Raw genomic sequence first — 16,609 nt, 5'->3', positions numbered from 1 at the left:
ACTACCCACCTGTGACTGAGCTCAAGGTGATATAACCGTCAGCCTGGTCACCTAGTGCGCAGCATGACTCATAGATTGCCTCCACAATACAGTAAGGGCATATCCCCAAGTCAGAGCTAGATTGAGTACAGTACTGTGTGTATTTGGAAGTTCTTGTCAGAGTAAAGTCAAGCCAGACCAACAAATGCCCTGAATGATGGTGAAAAATAGCCAGAGGTTTGATGAGTTATGGAGCCCAGCACACCAGTAAAATTCTGCCTACTGAGGTTACAAAATCTGAAAGCCCAATTATGATCACCCTGTTTCCATCTGATTCTCTCTTGCTCTGAATAAACACACATGTTGTTTTTTAGTCGTTTAGTCATGACCGACTCTTCGTGACCCCATGGACCAGAGCACACCAGGCACTCCTGTCTTCCACTGCCTCCCACAGTTTGGTCATACTCATGCTGGTAGCTTCAAGAACACTGTCCAACCATCTGGTCCTCTGTCGTCCTCTTCTCCTTGTGCCCTCCATCTTTCCCAACAACAGGGTCTTTTCCAGGGAGTCTTCTCTTCTCGTGAGGTGGCCAAAGTATTGGAGCCTCAGCTTCACGACCTGTCCTTCCAGAGAGCACTCAGGGCTGATTTCCTTCAGAATGGATAGGTTTGATCTTCTTGCAGTCCATGGGACTCTCAAGAGTCTCCTCCAGCACCATAATTCAAAAGCATCAATTCTTCGGCGATCAGCCTTCTTTATGGTCCAGCTTTCACTTCCATACATCACTACTGGGAAAACCATAGCTTTTACTATATGGACCTTTGTTGGCAAGGTGATGTCTCTGCTTTTTAAGATGCTGTCTAGCTTTGCCATCGCTTTTCTCTCAAGAAGCAGGCGTCTTTTAATTTCGTGGCTGCTGTCACCATCTGCAGTGAACATGGAGCCCAAGAAAGTAAAATCTCTCACTGCCTCCATTTCTTCCCCTTCTATTTGCCAGGAGGTGATGGGACCAGTGGCCATGATCTTCGTTTTTTTGATGTTGAGCTTCAGACCATATTTTGCGCTCTCCTCTTTCCCCCCTTCATGGATCACTGCCTTGCCTCGGCGAAGGGGCTTGAATAACTCAGAGAAGCTATGAACTATGCCGAGCAGGGGACCCAAGATGAACAGATCATAGTGGAGAGTTTTGACCAAACGTGGTCCACCTGGAGGAGGAACCAGCAAGCCTCTCCAGTATCCCTGCCAAGAAAACTCCTTGGACAAAGATAACAGGCATATAAGCACATATAGAATTGCACCATTTATGTCATCGCCCAGATAGTGTCATTACAGTGTATTACTTCGGCCACCAAAACATCTTGGGGCATTTCTTGGGGCAGGTGGTAGAACCACACACGAAAGCCCCAAGTTTGTGGTGTGAAGTCATTCCTTCTGTGCTCAAGACCAACTGATGTCCAGATCTCAGACCAGTTGGACTGGCCTATCATGATGGGACTGTATTCTTTTTCTAGGGACAATCCCTTTTCTCATTTCCCCACCTAACTCTCTGCCTCCTCATCTGATCATTCGAATTCTACCTAGGTCCTTGTTAAAATCCTCAGTTATAAAAGAAATCAATAAATGTTTATATGCTGTTAAGACAGTAAGATGGTATGGGAGTGATTTAATACAATATGCCAAGCTGTAGAAAAGGGCAGGTTAGGATTTCCCAATCTGATAGTTTGGGGGAAATCGCAGGGAATGATTTGTTGGGTCTAAAGCATTGCAGCAAAGAGACACGACAGTGTCTTTTGGAGATTCCAGGAACACAGGCAGGTAGGAGGGGGTCTGTGGGTGCTGGCCCCACCCTCAACCTTCCCTGCCCCCAGTGGCTCAACCCCCAGACCTTTGACTGTTGGGGGGGAGACATGCAGTGTGCATGCACACGAAAGCTCACACCAAGAACAAACTTAGTTGGTCTCTAAGGTGCTACTGGAAGGAATTTTTTTATTTTGTTTTGACTCCTAATCAATTTGATTCCCTCCCCCTCTTTCTTTTTTCCTCTCTCCTCCTGTGAAGAGGCTGCATTTTAATGTTTTAATGTTGTATTTTAATCTTGTCTTTTAAGTTGTATTTTAATCAACTTGTTTTTATTATTGGTTGTTAGCCGCCCGGAGCCCAGTCTTGGCTGGGGAGGGTGGGGTATAAATAAAATTTACTAGTATTATTATTATTATTATTATTATTATTATTATTATTATTATTATTACGGCAGACCAACACGGCTACCTACCTGTAAGTTGAAAGCATGTAAGCTACTCTGCATAACTGGAGCCCCTTTTTAAGTGCATCCGGCACTTACAGGCCAAATCAGATGTGTGGGCAGGGCTACACACCTGTCAATCACATCAGTTCACAATCATATCCTGTTAAGGGGCTTTGAAGTCCCAAAGCTGGGACTTCAAAGCACCTTGCAAGCTGCTGCTAAAAGGGAGGATCCCCTTCTAAAACAATGGGGAGAGCCCTGAGGGCCAGACAGAGGCCTTGAGGGCCACATTTGGCTCCCAGACCTGAGTTTCCCCATGCCTGCAACAAATCATTATCAGCTTTCAGGTGTTTCTTTGTATTTTGTATACGTTTGCTGCAGTTTTAGCTTAACAAAACTTCAGCATAATTGAAAATTGCCTTCTTTCTTCCTATGGCTGCAAGCACTGCAATGGGCTCCAGATATTCCCTTTACAGGGGAGCCTTTTAGAGGAGCTCCTGATCCATTTTATAGAACACACCTCTACAAGTTCCTTCCACCCTGACAAGCGGAGCTGCTTTTTGACAAGACTGAAAACGAAACTAAAAAAGGGCTTTCAGCTGCGCTCCGCAAACCCTCCCTCCCTTCTCCTTGCCTGCTCGGGACAACTTTGGTGGGTTTTCGAGCTGAGTGCAGCAGCGCCAGGGCTGGCACAGCCGCCTTTATCATGCAAATAACAAGAGTAAATGGGCAAATTCTCCAGTGAGCACTTGACTGAAATGCGGAGCTTCTGGCAGTGGGGAGTAGAGAAGGGAGGGGGGACGTTTATTTGTAGGTCTCTGTTCTCATTTAACTAAATGGCAATTAAAAGAGGCACCAGGGAGCTTCTCTTGTCTCCAGCAGTCTCTGTTGCCAACTGCCAGGAATGGTACGAAATGAGAAAAAAGGAAAGAGGGGATAGTTCCGGGGCCAGAGGCTGGAGGTGTAGGGGAAGATGTTGAAGTCTTCTGTTGCAAGATCCCCTTCATTACCTTGTAAACCGAGCCCTACGCAAGTAGGGATGATGCCAAGCGGGATCTTGGAGGAGGTAGGTACGTGCCAAAGAGTGATCCCATTCCCGGAGACTGTTCGCTGCAGAGAGACCCAGTTTGGGTGTCCTTCATTTGCAATCAGATACGACGCAGAGGCACGCTTGCCACCCGGGTGGACAGCTGATTCAGCAGGATCTGGGCGGCGGCTGCAACTGGCTGGCAGCTCCTTTTGAATCAGCAGAGCAGGGACTCGGACAAAAGAGGGATCTCGAAGAAATTCGTTCCAGAGATTAGGGCTGGCTGAGCATGAAATGCTGCTGCTAGAGGCAGGTTGTTCCAGTGGCGTAGCGTGGGAGGTGCAGGGGGGGCTGGCTGCACCGGGCGCAACATCTGGGGGTTAGGGTTAGGGGGCACAAATCCACGGGTTAGGGGGCGCAAATTACTTGCCTTGCCCCGGGTGCTGACAACCCACGCTACGCCACTGGGTTGTTCTTTTTCATAGCCCAGCCCAGCCCAGGAGTGGGATGGAGACTGGACACAATCGAGATCAGGGATGGCCGATTCGGTGCCATCCCAGTGTTGTTGGACTACAAATCCCATCAACCTCAGCCAGCATGGGCAATGGTTGGAGACTAACAGCATCTTGGAGGGCATCACGTTGGCGAACCCTGATCCAGAACCATCTCACTTAGGGACAGCATCTCCAAATACCAACCTACGCTCCTATTGTATTAATTTATTATCCACTCTTCAGCCTAAGATCCCAGGGTGGGTTACTTATGATAATTTAAAATGCAACGTTAAGGGCAGTTTTTAAAACTTGCAATAAAAAATAGAGTCACAGAAAATAGGGTGGGTGCCAAGCAGGAATCTGCAGTCGAAGTGAACTGCATTATGCCACAAAAGAAGGGAACAAATGCTCTGCTCCCGAAGACATTTCGTTTTTCCTACATGGGTGTTTTTACCCAAACCTATTCTACTGCATTAGGGACGTGGGTGGCACTGTGGGTTAAACCCAGAGCCTAGGACTTGCCAATCAGAAGATCGGCAGTTCGAATCCCTGTGACGGGGTGAGCTCCCGTTGCTCGGTCCCTCCTCCTGCCAACCTTGCAGTTTGAAAGCACGTCAAAGTGCAAGTAGATAAATAGGTACCGCTCCAGCGGAAAGGTAAATGGCGTTTCTGTGTGCTGCTCTGGTTCGCCAGAAGCGGCTTAGTCATGCTGGCCACATGACCCGGAAGCTGTACGCCGGCTCCCTCGGCCAGTAAAGCGAGATGAGCGCGACAACCCCAGAGTTGGCCACAACTGGACCTAATGGTCAGGGGTCCCTTTACCTTTTATTCTACTGCATTGTAGCTTTATCTATCACACAAAATTTCTCCATTACAATTATTTTATCGTTTTTCTTCCACTGAGTTTATCTCGAATCCTGCCCGCAATTTCATTTGACCACAGTAATTTTTAAAAATAGCCCACGAAAGGCCTCCTTTCTTGTGTGAAAAGTTCATCATTTTGATATCTGAATAGAAACCACCTTTGGTCTCATCTGCTCAGTCCACCAGAGCCTGTCTTCGCATGCAGGGGAATTCCTCCCAGCTGTATATTCCCTTGTTAAGTTACTGACACCTGTATGGAGCCTGAATTCCATAGTCAAGATTCAGACAACACAAATGAGAGCCACCACATTAACTTTCTGTGATTCCACATGGTGTTGTGTCTCTACGCTTCCATCTTGGCTTGTGTTTGGCATGTGAATTTTGGCGCAGTGGTGTGACAGAATAGCTTCAGGGTGTTTTGCAAGAGCGAAGGAAGATGCATGTCAAAGTACTGAGGGGGTTTTAAGGAAGCTTGGTTCTTCCTGTTTGACTCCAGAAGTGAGTCCTGTGTGTAATCAAGGTGAACTCTGCCTGACAACCAACATCCAGTCTGGATATTTGGCAAAGGCAACCAGCCCATAAAATGGCATTGGCGCTTTCTGGCACTGGTGGGGAAAGTAGAGTTGTTGCAATTCTGTTGGCATTTGTGACTGTGAGAAAGAGATGCACAGCCGCTTTGTGCTGGCAGGGGGTAAATGACCGCAGACATGAGTTATTTGAGTACTTGCATTACCAGATTCTCCCAAATGCAAGGGAAGGATAAACTGTTATGTTGCAAAGAAGGGGGAGCTTGCTGTTTCCTCAGTACCGGTGATCTGTGCAGTATCCATGTTGCACCTGAGTTCAGGATAACAGATGCAAGACCAGCAAGCAGAACTTCATATATAGTGATCTCCGGTGGTAGATTTTAGTGGCAGCTGTAGTCACAGTATTTGACTAGAACTGTTTCGAAAAGGGCACACCTTGCGCTTGGGTGCAAACAATCCACATCATCAAACACCCCTACTTTCTCTCTAGGCCATGTAGTGTGTGACCCCCTCATTTCAGTCCCAGTGTGTTCCTCAATTGCAAGAAGTCAGGGCCCAGAAAGTGCTTCATGGGATGAAGAGGGTACCTGAACCAGTAGCCAGAACCCCCCCCCCCTGCAAATATTTCTGAGAGAAGTTGCAGAAATTAGAAGGTCCTGTTGGCAGTTGCTAAAACTGCCTACCCTCCATCATTTCTTTGATTAAAATAAAGGTATAGGTAAAGGGACCCCTGACCATTAGGTCCAGTCGTGACCGACTCTGGGGTTGCGGCGCTCATCTCGCTTTATTGGCCGAGGGAGCCGTCATACAGCTTCCAGGCCAGCATGACTAAGCCGCTCCTAGCGAACCAGAGCAGTGCACGGAAACACTGTTTACCTTCCCACCAGAGTGATACCTATTTATCTACTTGCACTCTGGCGTGCTTTCAAACTGCTAGGTTGGCAGGATCAGGGACTGAGCAACGGGAGCTCACCCCGTCGCGGGGATTCGAACCGCCGACCTTCTGATCAGCAAGCACTAGGCTCTGTGGTTTAGACCACAGGGCCACCCGCGTCCCTTGATGAAAATAGAGATGTCCTATTCAGTAACAGCAACAACAGTTTTACAATTCATACCCTGCCCATCTGACTGGATTGCTCCAGCCACTCTGGGCGGCTTCCAACATATATAGAAACATAATAAAACATTAAACATTTTTTTAAAAAATCCCTATACAGGGCTTCCTTCAGATGGATCAGGACTTGGATAACTCCATATGCTCCAACATTTCTCCAGTGGAAAATAGGGACAGCCTAAGGAAAAGTGGGACATTCCGGGATCAAATCAGAAACTGGGATGGCTTCTGTAAATCCGGGACTGTCCCTGGAAAACAGGGAGGGTCTGTAACTGCCTGCATTAACTGCTGGCCTGGACAAATTATTCATGCCAGCTGATGTTTCCCATGCTGCCCTGTCACCCACTCTTTTACTGAATGGGATTTTAAGAATTAAAGTCTAGCTCAGTCAGTTATCCTCACTGCATTTTGACCTCAGATGGCCATTTGTACTGGAGAGGGGACAACCTGGTTGCGTATTAAAAAGGAAGGAGACCATGGCAATGTGACAATCCATAAGTCCTTCCTCCTCCTTAATTGCTAAGCAAGGTGGCATGGGGTCTGCGGAGGTCTTCTCAGCTGGATAGTCCACCTTGCTGCCTTAAGTGTGAGGTCAGTTCAGAGCACTTGGTGCCAGGGGCGTACCTAGGGGTTAGCGGGTTGGCACCTGCCAAGGGCACAATCCTGGGGTGTATGTGCAAAAGTAGTGCCTCTTCATTCTGGCTCTGTCACAGCAGGCTTGTGGGGCCCCCTCCCCAGTCAGCAGGCAGTGTTATCAGCTCCTTGCCAAGGGGACCAGGGAGTACTGATTCAAGGGCCCTTGCCAAGGGCGCAAGGGAGCTGTTATGTACTAAACTTGGATCCTAGAAAAATAGGCAAGTAGGATGTTAAGTTGTGGGTGAACTTATCAGACGACACAGTGATTCTTCAAACAGCTCTTATTTATTCACAGGCCAGAACAGAACTGAACTGAAGGGTTCAGCCAGCCTGCTTATATAGAGCTCCACTACAATGCAACAGTAACCACTTTCTGTAACTATTCAATCACTGAACGTCACTTTCAATCCCTTATTTGCATATGTGGACCTGAGTGAAAACTATCTACAGTATCCCCCTGCTGGCCCAGGGTGAGAACTTCAGTACATAACATAGGATCCTAGAATGCAACAACTGATTGGCTTGCAGGAAAAGACCAATCAGGCTCCACGAGAAAGTTAATCAGCCTATTAGGCTGGTAGGATCGTAGAATGCAACAACTGATTGGCCTGCAGGAAAAGACCAATCAGGATCCAGGAAGGAAGCAGAATCAGCCAATCAGATGGGACTCATTGTGTAAATAATGTATATAAAAGTCTTAGGTTTGGGGGGCAATTCAATCACTGTTTTACAAGCTGCAATGAAGAGCATGAAATCACTACAGGACTCCGAGTACATTTCAGGAGCCTAGGTATGCCTTTGCTTAGTGCCTCCCCTGAACATCACGCCTGGCACAGGCGGGTGCCATGCCCCATCATTTCCAATAGCAGGCCTGATCTTGGTTGACATTAGAAGATAGTCCCCATGCCCCATCTCCAACCCTGCTCTTTAGCCTCTGTCTCCCGTGAAAAATCCAGTTTGCACAGGGATGGATTTAGGTTTGATGAGGCCCTAAGCTATTGAAGGTAATGGGACCCTTTATATGTCCAGCTATCCTTTGTCAACAACAAATTGTCGCTGTTTTTTGTGTTGAATATTTGCTATATGGTGATTTGTGGACCTAATAGGTATCTAAAGCCATTTAAACATGTTGCCATGCAACCTGTCCATGCAGAATGTAGGCACCCTACATATAGAAACGAAGAAACCAGTGATATTTTAGGGAGCAGGCTAGCAGGCAGGGCACATGACTTACATCATAGGAGCCTACACAACACAAAACACTGTTGCTGTATGTGTTGTTGTTTTTTAGTCGTGTACAACTCTTCGTGGCCCCATGGACCACAGCACTTCAGGCACTCCTGTCTTCCACTGCCTCCCGCAGTTTGGTCAAACTCATGCTGGTAGCTTTGAGAACACTGTCCAACCATCTCGTCCTCTGTCGTCCCCTTCTCCTTGTGCCCTCCATCTTACCCAACATCAGAGTTTTTTCCAGAGAGTCTTCTCTTCTCATGAGGTGGCCAAAGTATTGGAGCCTCAGCTTCACAATCTGTCCTTCCGGTGAGCACTCAGGGCTGATTTCCTTCAGAATGGATCGGTTTGATCTTCTTGCAGTCTATGGGACTCTCAAGAGTCTCCTCCAGCACCATAATTCAAAAGCATCAATTCTTCGGCGATCAGCCGCCTTTATGGTCCAGCTCTCACTTCCATACATCACTACTGGTAAAACCATAGCTTTAACTATATAGACCTTTGTCGGCAAGGTGATGTCTTCTTTTTAAGATGCTGTCTAGGTTTGTCATCGCTTTTCTCCCAAGAAGCAGGCGTCTTTTAATTTTGTGACTGCTGTCACCATCTGCAGTGATCATGGAGCTTAAGAAAGTAAATTCTCTCACTGCCTCCATTTCTTCCCCTTCTATTTGCCAGAAGGTGATGGGACCAGTGGCCATGATCTTAGTTTTTTTAAAATATTTGTTGTGTGTGTTTGGGTAGAAATCAGACAGGAGAGACAGGTCCAGCTCCAACACTGGGCAGAGTGAGGCAGCTACCTCAGATAGAAGATGCTGGGGTGGAGTAAGGAGAAACATCAAGTTCAGGTGATTGGTAACATAAACACCTTCCACGTGCATATTTGGATTATTCGACCTGGTGGCCCAAGTCTAGTGTGAAGAAGGAGAAGCACACTGGACAATGGATAGCTTGGAAGTAGGCCTGTTATAAGTAGTCAATTAATTGGTTAGGTTAATTTCAAAAGAGCCTCCATAGAAGGTAGCCATCTTTTACGGAATCATTGTAGAAGAGTCATTCCTCCTGCGACACCTGGGTGCATCATCTAAAAGCAACGCATGCTTCCCACCCTCCAGAACTTCCATTTTGATTATATGCAAACCGTCCAATTGATGATTAATCAAAACTCCTTGAACAGGGAGATGGCCTTCATTGCAAGCCTTCTTACACTAGCCCCTGAAAATAGCTCCGGCCCTCCTGAAATCAAGGGAACGATGGTGGAAAAGCTACTCCAAAGAACAATTTCCTGCTGTTGAGCAAAGCCAAAGCAGAACCCTCATCTGCAGGATCTTCTCCTTCAGAGGAGCAGATCATACTCACGGCGTCTCCACCTCCATCGTTCTGCCCGGACACTGAGGTCCAGTGCCGAGGGCCTTCTGGCGGTTCCCTCCCTGCGAGAAGCCAAGTTACAGGGAACCAGGCAGAGGGCCTTCTCGGTAGTGGCACCTGTCCTGTGGAACGCCCTCCCACCAGATGTCAAAGAGAAAAATAACTACCAAACTTTTAGAAGACATCTAAAAGCAGCCCTGTTTAGGGAATCTTTTAATGTTTAATAGGGGTTTTTTTTTAGTGTTTTGTTGGAAGCCGTCCAGAGTGGCTGGGGAAACCTAGCCAGATGGGCGGGGTATAAATAATAAATTATTATTATAACAACTGCCATTGTAGCCAACCAAACACTACTCAATGAATCTACTCTACGTTAACCAGATCCATTCATGTCACAAATCTCCTCTCAGTAGGATCCACACTGGATACAGTTGTGGGCTCCTGAATAAAACAATTTCCATGGAGTACAACTCCAATCTGTGGCAATTTCAAAAGCTGTGGACGTGTTTATCTGGGAAAGAATTCATTTTTCCCAGGAAGAAAACATTCTGCTTTGCACCTTGACTGCTATCTGTGCAACAAGAAGTACAGGGGGCAAAGTGGGGAAGCTGTTGCACCTTCCAAACAATATTATTGGGCAGCAAAATCCCTGTAGGGCAGGAGCGGTGGAGACTGAAGATGAACACTATAAGCATTTTGAAATTCAGTCTTACACACAGTATCTCAGTATCCAACATTTTGGTTCCTGAATCTCACACATTACATTTCAGAATCCAAATATAAATTGAAGAATACATTTATTTATTTTGCCGGGGAGGGGGGGGATAAAGGTAAAGGGACCCCAGACCATTAGGTCCAGTTGTGGCCGACTCTGGGGTTGCGGCGCTCATCTCGCTTTATTGGCCAAGGGAGCCGGCGTACAGCTTCCGGGTCATGTGGCCAGCATGACTAAGCCACTTCTGGCGAACCAGAGCAGCGCATGGAAACGCCGTTTACCTTCCCACCGGAGCGGTACCTATTTATCTACTTGCACTTTGACGTGCTTTCGAACTGCTAGGTTGGCAGGAGCTGGGACTGAGCAATGGGAGCTCATCCCGTCGCGGGGATTCGAACCGCCGACCTTCTGATCGGCAAGTCCTAGGCTCTGTGGTTTAACCACCGTCCCTTAGGGGGGGAGATATTTTCCATTAAAAAGGAAATCAGTACCAAATCAGACCTTGTCTACAAGCAGTGAGATATCATGACAGACTAAAAAAACTTCCTCTTTGAGATACATTGGCCTTCAACTTCACCAAGGAGTGCACTTCAACATTCCGTTTTCGAAGTCTCAAAACACCTGATTTTCACTTCAAATGCAGTTCGGTTTCATAGTTTTCTTAAGCTAATTTGAGGTTTTTGCTGGGTTATAGATTTGGGCTAATGCACTTCTATAAAGCCCAGGGATTCTCTTAAACAACGAAATGTTTGGAGTTCAGTACCCAGGATAGCACATCATGTTTTAACTAATTTTAATGTATTTTTACATGGTTGTAACTGGCAACTTCCCCTCCCTCACAAAAAATGTTAAAAATGTGGCATTTACATAACCACTCTCCCATAGTGGGTAACTGATTCCCTTTCCAATACTTAGCCACCAGGATGGTTATGTAAGTTCTCAGAATATTAAGAAGTAGCCAAATTGACAGACGTTAATAAGACAAAAACCAAAAAGTGAAGTAAAAAAACCAATGAGAGTGCCTAAATGAATACCTTAAAAGTCAAGGTTGGAGGACAGAAATCTGGCTGAGTCTGGAATAACCTTGTGAAGTGAAAGGAAAAGAAAGAAGGATTTATATCTAGATGTTAGGATAGACATGATAAGGAAAACAGGAAGACACAATGAGAGATAAAGGAGGTACTGTGGGATTGGTAGAAGTCAATGTTTGTTTTTCATTTTAGTGTTTATATTGTTAACTTGTAAAATATGGATTTTTGTTTTGTTTTCTGAATGTTGGTTTTCGTGTATTGTTATTCTTTGATATTTCTCGTGTTGTTGTGTGGAAAATACTAATAAAATTTACATTAAATTTAAAAACTAAAAATAAAAATGTGGCATTTATAGTAAGCTTATCACTTTATGGTGAGTACTGGCTCATTTTATTTTATTTTAAAAAGTCCTGGAATCTTATTCTGAGGGGCCGGGTAATAATAATAATTATTATTATTATTATTATTATTATTATTATTATTATTATTACTTTTAGCTGGTATATAAATACAGAGGAGCAAAAGGACTGAAATTAAAGAGGTGCTCCCACTGTTTACTGAATTGTTCCTTCCTTCCGCCACCAACTCCCTCGCCCCCAATCCGCCACAGTAAAATTGCAGGTGTTGCTGCTTCTCTGCCCCTTGTCATTGGGAGTCAGGCAGAAGGGGAAAAAGCAGAAAGAAGGGCAAAAGGAGAAGCGGAATAGGGAGAGAGATTCAAGAGCTGGCTGGCTGCTGTGCAGCTAGCCTTGTGTGTGGCAGAGATTTGTGTGTGTTTGTGTGGAACAGGCACTGTTTAGATAAACAGATGGCAACAAATGGCATAAAATTATATACCCATAATGTCAGTTCATAACATTTTGTTCGACATACTTGATTTAATCGCCTAGCTGACGATTTTGCTTTTGGGCCCATATGGTGGCAAATGGCAAATGAACACTTTTACACAGTAACTCCAATCTGGTACTTTTTTTCTTTTTTTTTTATCACGGAGACTTGGGGAGGAATCCAGGAAAGGAGATGCAGATGGAGGCTAGATGAGCAAAAGCAGTGTGTGGTGTGTGTGTGTGTGTGTTGGGGTGGTGGCACTCCAGTCTGAACTCTGGAGGCAGAGAGAGAGAGAGAGAGAGAGAGAGAGAGAGAGAGAGAGAGAGAGAGAGAGAGAGAGAGAGAGAAGGAAGGAAGACCAGGACCACCTTCTGATTAACAAGGAGCAAATTAAATGGATGACCTTTAAAGATGGGTCTGGCGAGGTTTCCTTGAAAAAAGGAGAGAGCGAGGAGACAGGCAAAGTCAATTGGCAGAGGGGAAATGAAGGAATTTCAGAGCGCAGCTCAGTGAATGAACTGGACAAAGCAAACTCTCAGCCGGGAAGGGATGGAAGACTGCTAAGGCTCTTTGACAAAAAGAGCAGATAATGTGCAAACTCAGTGCCGGATTTATGTATAAGCTAAACAAGCCATAGCTTAGGCTCCTACTCTCTTGGGGCCCCCCTAAAAAAAATGTAAAGGAAACAAACCTGTATGTACATTTCCAAAAAATATGATAAAAAACAAATTGCCAAAGAATTGATGCTTTTGGTGCTGGAGGAGACTCTTGAGAAGATCAAACCTATCCATTTTTAAGGAAATCAGCCCTTAAAATGAGAAGAGAAGACTCCCTGGAAAAGACCCTGATGTTGGGAAAGATGGAGGGCACAAGGAGAAGGGGGCGACAGAGGACGAGATGGTTGGACAGTGTTCTCGAAGCTACCAGCATGAGTTTGACCAAACTGCGGGAAGCAGTGGAAGACAGGAGTGCCTGGCGTGCTCTGGTCCATGGGGTCACGAAGAGTTGGACACAACTAAACGACAAAACAACAACAACACCTGAGATGGGGCTCCTAACAAAGAGCAGTGCTCTTGAAGCTCCCTCAGGTAGGGTGTCATCTGGAGACATGGATTACAGCTGTGGGTATGGAGCAATGGCGTGCTCTCCACTTGTTTTTGGGCGCTAATTCCAATGATCATTGATGAGCTGTGCTGGCTGGAGCTCCTGGGAGTTGGAGTCCAACAATATCCAATGGGTGCCATTTTGGCTGCCCCTGCATAGAGTCTATAACTAATTACAGTACTGGAGACATACTTTCATGTTGTGCTTTCCTCTGATGGAGATTTATGCTCTCTTTTACATATTTTGGGGGGGTTGGATCCAACAGTGAGACTTAACAGTAAGGCTTCCGTCAATGGAATGGGGAAGGAAACAATTTTCAGCAATCCCCCACTTCCCCGCTAAAGTCCCCTTCACCCCCTGTGTCAGCTATTGAGGGTCCCCCAATCTCCTGGATCAGGCTTAGTGGGGGAGGGATGTATAACTGAAAATTACTTTCCTTTCGGCCCCATGAATAGATGCCTTACCATTGGACAGAATGCATTATTTATCAATGTTGGCGCAACATAAAGTTGTGCTAGAACTGATTCTCAGCCAACTCAGAGCAAAACAAAGCTGCTTCTCCCTTCTCCACTCTCCTGAAGGCAAATTGGGATGGCCTCCGCACACCACAAATGTGTGTGACTTGATCTTCTGCTGTCTTGTCCGTGAATTTGTGCCATTTTGCTCAAGAGAAATCTCTCTCCTTTGCACTGCAAAACTTTATAGCTGCAATTAACCCAATTTTCCAAAGCATTGTTGTTGTTTAGTCGTTTAGTTGTGTCTGACTCTTCGTGACCCCATGGACCAGAGCACGCCAGGCACTCCTGTCTCCCACTGCCTCCCGCAGTTTGGTCAAACTCATGCTGGTAGCTTCGAGAACACTGTCCAACCATCTCATCTTCTGTCGTCCCCTTCTCCTTGTGCCCTCCATCTTTCCCAACATCAGGGTCTTTTCCAGGGAGTCTTCTCTTCTCATGAGGTGACCAAAGTATTGGAGCCTCAGCTTCATGATCCAAAGCATTACCCCCAGCTCATTCTTCCCCTGGCCTCCTCACTGGCCCAAGTAGGACCAATTCATCCAGCTAGCCCTGGGGATTATCTAACTGATTTTTGATTTTTATTGTTATTCATGTTTTAATGCTGTATTTTAGGCTGCTTTTATAATTAAGTGTTTTAAAGTGTTTTAAATTTGTTGTTAGCCGCCCTGAGCCCAGTTTTTGAACTGGGAAGGGCGGGGTATAAATAAAATTCTATTATTATTATTATTATTATTATTATTATTATTATTATTATTATTATTTATTATTACTGTTCAGGCTCAGAGCAAGATATTCCTGGTTGATTGGCATGGCTGTAAATCCTCCAAAAGTATTAAAAAGCATTAAAAATACTTAAGAAACTGAGATTCTGCCTCCACCACCCCCAGCAGAAGTCTCCCCCCCCCAAAAAAAGTCTGCTCCCTGTAATGTATTTGGGGGGGGCAGATTTTTACATTTTAAAGAAAATGTCTGTGATATCCCCCAAAAAGTTCAGCATTTTTTAGGTTCTGCCCCCCCCCCAAAAAAAAAAAAAAATCCTGGCTACGCCCATGGTGGTTGGTAAAGGATACCAAGGCCCCATTTTTAATTCTGTAGTTTTCTAGTCCGTATCCTTCTTTTCTATTTTTGTTTTTCATGAATTCTCTCAGAGCCAAGATGAAGAGCCACCAATCAGAAACTGTCTGGCCTCCCTCGACTAGATTATCCTTGCACATCTCGACATTTATAACTCTGCCTTTAATGATTTACTCAGCAATTCTTCCTGCTCCAGATGTGAGGCTCATTGAGACCTGTAATTCCCATGATTGCCCTTAACACCTTTTGTAAAAAGACGTGAGTTTTGCAGGCTCACCTCCAGCCCTCACTTTGTCAGCTCTTTTTTTAATGATGGATGACACAGCTTTTCTTAGATCTCCTTTAAAACACACACACCACATGCTTCCAGAGTTGTTGTTGTTTTAAATAAGGACTATCAGTTCTTGGGAAACTCACTGCAACTTATTTGTTTGAAATAATATTTCAATATCCTTCACTCCAATTATTTCAAGTAGAAGGGATCCTCAAGTAGGGCAGAGGTGCCCAAACTCTTTTCAAGGAGGGCCAGATTTGATGACGTGAACATGCGTGAGGGCCGACCAAAGTTGTTGACCTTTTCTTAGGATTGAAGTTCTTTGTGGATTTTACATCAAAGTTGTTCAGCTTTTTTAACGACTGAGGTTCTTGAGCTTTTTTTAGGATTCAAGTCGTTGAACTTTAGGGGGGATTTCCTCCCGATGCTGCCGACCTTTTTTTAGGTTTGAAGCTGCTGACCTGGTTTTAGGATTTTACCTAAGAAAATAAAGTAACGCAGGGGCCGGATTCAACCGACAGGATTAGGCCCCTGGGCCGGACTTTGGACATGCCTGAAGTAGGGCAATTGTTGTTTGCATCTCTCTCTCTCTCTCTCTCTCTCTCTCTCTCTCTCTCTCTCTCTCACACACACACACACACACACACAATCACAATATCTGTATCACTACCACCCACTACCTAATAAGGTGTTATGGGGGTTCTCCTGAACTTTGGGGCCAGAGTAGTCCATGCAGCAAAATATTGGGGTCCAAGCCATTGCTTGCTCTCCCATGTAAAGACACATGTACTAAATATCTTCAATGGTGTCTCCCTGAGGTGGGAAGAAGGCAAGTCCATTGGAAAGAGTGTGCAGGTTGAACATTCCAACTCACCTGTGCTCATTTCCCCTATTTGAAGAATGACAATAATTGTCACCAAGTGAGAGCTGGACCATAAAGAAGGCTGATCGCCGAAGAATTGATGCTTTTGAATTATGGTGCCGGAGGAGACTCTTGAGAGTCCCATGGACTGCAAAAAGATCAAACCTCTCCATTCTGAAGGAAATCAGCCCTGAGTGCTCACTGGAAGGGCAGACCCTGAAGCTGAGACTCCAATACTTTGGCCACCTCATGAGAAGAGAAGACTCCCTGGAAAAGACCCTGATGTTGGGAAAGGTGGAGGGCACAAGGAGAAGGGGACGACGGAGGACGAGATGACTGGATAGTGTTTTCAAGGTTACCAGCATGAGTTTGACCAAACTGCGGGAGGCAGTGGAGGACAGAGGTGCCTGGCGTTCTCTGGTCCATGGGGTCACAAAGAGTCGGACACGACTAAACGACTAAACAACAAAACAACAAACTTGCAATGTCTTGGGAAATGAGGTGATGCATTGCTTTCCCCCGTGGAACTCTTTCTCTACTGTGGCCAAGGCTGAAGGGATCTTCAGAGGTTGACATCTTGCAGGAGAAACTCAGCCCTTAGTTCTCCAACACCTTCCCAATGCTCTTTGCAAGTGCTCCAAGGCTGAAGAAAAAGCGCAGAAAGGGGAGCAGGACCCGGAGCGACAATGTCTCTTCTCCCAGTTGCTGCCATGTGATTGTGGAA

This window comes from Podarcis melisellensis (genome assembly GCF_964234715.1).
Source record: "Podarcis melisellensis genome assembly, chromosome: 5".
Lineage (NCBI taxonomy): Eukaryota > Metazoa > Chordata > Lepidosauria > Squamata > Lacertidae > Podarcis > Podarcis melisellensis.
Note: the sequence above shows the minus strand (reverse complement) of the source record.